Here is a 3192-nt window from a genome sequence, read left to right as displayed (position 1 = left end):
CTAACTTACTTCACTCTGTAGGACAGTCTCTAGGTCCATCCACCTCACTACAAATAACTCAGTTTCGTTCCTTTTTGTGGCTGAGTAATATTCCATTGTATATATGTGCCACATCTTCTTTATCCATTCATCTGTTGATGGACACTTAGGTTGCTTCCATGTCCTGGCTATTGTAAATAGTGCTGCAATGAACATTTTGGTACATGACTCTTTTTGATTTATGGTTTTCTCAGGGTATATGCCCAGTAGTGAGATTGCTGGGTCATATGGTAGTTCTATTTTTAGTTTTTTAAGGAACCTCCATACTGTTCTCCATAGTGGCTGTATCAATTTACATTTCTACCAACAGTGCAAGAGGGTTCCCTTTTCTCCACACCCCCTCCAGCATTTATTGTTTCTAGATATTTTGATGATGGCCATTCTGACTGGTGTGAGATGATATCTCATTGTAGTTTTGAATTGCATTTCTCTAGTGATTAATGATGTTGAGCATTCTTTCATGTGTTTGTTAGCAATCTGTATATCTTCTTTGGAGAAATGTCTATTTAGGTCTTCTGCCCATTTTTGGATTGGGGTGTTTGTTTTTTTGATATTGAGCTGCATGAGTTGCTTGTATGTTTTGGAGATTAATCCTTTGTCAGTTGCTTCACTTGCAAATATTTTCTCCCATTCTGAGGGTTGTCTTTGCATCTTGTTTATGGTTTCCTTTGCTGTGCAAAAGCTTTTAAGTTTCATTAGGTCCCATTGTTTTTATTTTTGTTTTTATTTCCATTTGTCTAGGAGGTGGGTCAAAAATGATCTTGCTGTGATCATTGCACACTTTGTTGGGAACTTATGGTGGAGCCATGGAAGGAAGGAAAGACAGAGGGAAAATTCTTCTTATGCCGGAGCAGCAGGTGTGAGATTTTCTTTTTCTACACCCTCAAGGCTAATTTACTTCCAGGCAAACAGAAAACACTGACTGGAATTAATATCACTAACTTGGGAACTCACTGTAACATCTTTCACTCAGATGTGAAATTTGCTATACGTAAATGTTGGGGAAGGAAGAACTATTGTTTTATTTCTAGTTTTAGGCTGAATGCTCAAGGTGTCAAAGAGAGAGAAAAAAGATGGGAGTGGGGAGGAAGGTGATGGGAAAAAATATGGTCCAGAGAGGCAACAAATTATATCAGCTGTAATTTATCATTATTTCCTTGTAATGTGACAGGGATAGTATATTAACCTATGAGTATTTGATGATTTCCCCCAGAAGGCAATAGCATAGGTGTCTCTCATTTATTCCTTTGTCCTTCTTCTACCCCCTAGACTTTATTACACAAATTCAGAGCAATCAGTAGAGCAGGGGAACAAAAGAAAATAAAAGATTAAAAGATTTTTAGAAGAAAAAGGTGAGGTTTATTTATGAAATCAGGAAAAAATGAGACATGGAAGGAGGAGGGAAAATCAAGAGCTTATGCAAAAAGAGTCCAGGGGAACATTTGTGGGGAAAAGAATGGAACGTGAGAAAGAGGTTGAGGTTGAAGGGTAGCCCATGCACCCTCGTATGAGATGGTAGAAGAATAAAAGAAATGAGTTGGAGCTTTTGAGCACTGTTAGTCTGGATAATGAATTGGACTCTCCTTAGTACTTTTCCAGAGATAAAATTAAGTATTCATGTTCCTGGGTTTAGCTGTGTTGGCTGGAAATACTGAACCATGTAGACTCACTAAATTTAGATGGGTTACACTTTGGGAGTGAATCTCCAAGTCTTTGGATTTGTGATGTGACATCCAACTGTGCTTTGAATTAAATTATCACCTGAGTCAACAGTGCATTTTGGTATGAAGGCCAGACTCTTGGAACAATGAAATAAAGTGGGAACTGAGGAGTGTGGTCTTGAAATAATTCTAGAAAGCCAGAGCAATGTGGTTGAGGCTTTGCTGAAATGGAAACTGTAATTGGGAGAGGAAGAAGGAAAAGTAGTTCCAATTTGGAAATCAGATTTATGAAGCAAATATAATGAATGAAATTGAGATTGTCTTTAAAAGGAAAACTTCTCTTGTGAAATTGCAAACTGGACATTTGTTTTAAGGCAGATTCAATGGCCACTTAAATTCTTAAGGAATTGTATTCCCTTCTCAACAGAGAAAGAAGGCCTATGTCAATCCTGCTTGGAGCACACAAAATATGCTGCCTTGCTCCACTGGTGGTGAACACATTTATTCCAGGGCGATCTGGCTGCTGCCGTGGAAGTCGACTTCAAGCAGACTTTGGAACCACCGAAACAAAATAATAGCTCCCAGAAACTTGAGAAATCTGTGGGAAATACCATGCCAAGGAAGGGCCAAATAAAAAAACTTGAGTTGTGATTTGACCATTCCACCAAAATGATACAAAGATGCACAGACACAGAAATAACGAGATGCTAGCATCTAACATCCTCCACCAGGGGTGATTTATGAAGTCAAAGCTAGAAAAGCTGCCATTAATGTTATGGATGGTTTTGAGAGGATGTGCCCATGAGAAGTAAGTGGCAGAAAGAATTCCGAAGGTGGACCATCTGCCAGGGGTGATGGAATGAGGCTTGGCAAACCTACTTGTTGGTGCAATTAGGTGAGGGGGGTCACGATTTGCTGGATGTTAATCTTGAAGCAAGAGCCTCATGAATTCTCACTATTGGTGAAGTAGACCTAGGCTGAGGAGGATAAAGAATGGATATGGCCTTCAGGATCATCACCTAATGGGGTTCATGTCAGAGACCTTGAGCACATCTAGGGAACTGGAAATTACAGCAGGGATATTCCCTCTTATTGAAGTCTCCTCAGGGGGTCATAAATAGGACCCAAATCCCAGTCAGGGACCCCAAAAGACAGCTCTTCTTGCAGGTTGGGCACTAATTTGCTTCCAGTGCAGGTGGTTTTCCTATGATGAGTGGAGATTTGAAAAAAACCTGCAGGGGTGAGTCCATGCAGGGCTCACCCTCGGCCTGTGTGGTTGGACCTAGAAGGCTGGGCATGGCCACTGTCCCCGTCTGCCTTGGAGAAGAGGGGAGTCTAGTGGTGGCCTCCACCTTGAGGGGGCTTTTCAGATCAATCATCTTTCCTTATTTGAGGAGCAGAGACTGGAGCAGAGGGCTTGAGATTCTCTGGGGAGGCAGGGGTATTATTTACTAGATCTGATATATTTCTAGAAACTCCATTAGCGAATTTT

Source organism: Delphinapterus leucas, chromosome 15 (assembly GCF_059928025.1).
Source record: "Delphinapterus leucas isolate spDelLeu-1000000601 "Yukka" chromosome 15, BTC_Dleu_Yukka2, whole genome shotgun sequence".
Lineage (NCBI taxonomy): Eukaryota > Metazoa > Chordata > Mammalia > Artiodactyla > Monodontidae > Delphinapterus > Delphinapterus leucas.
Note: the sequence above shows the minus strand (reverse complement) of the source record.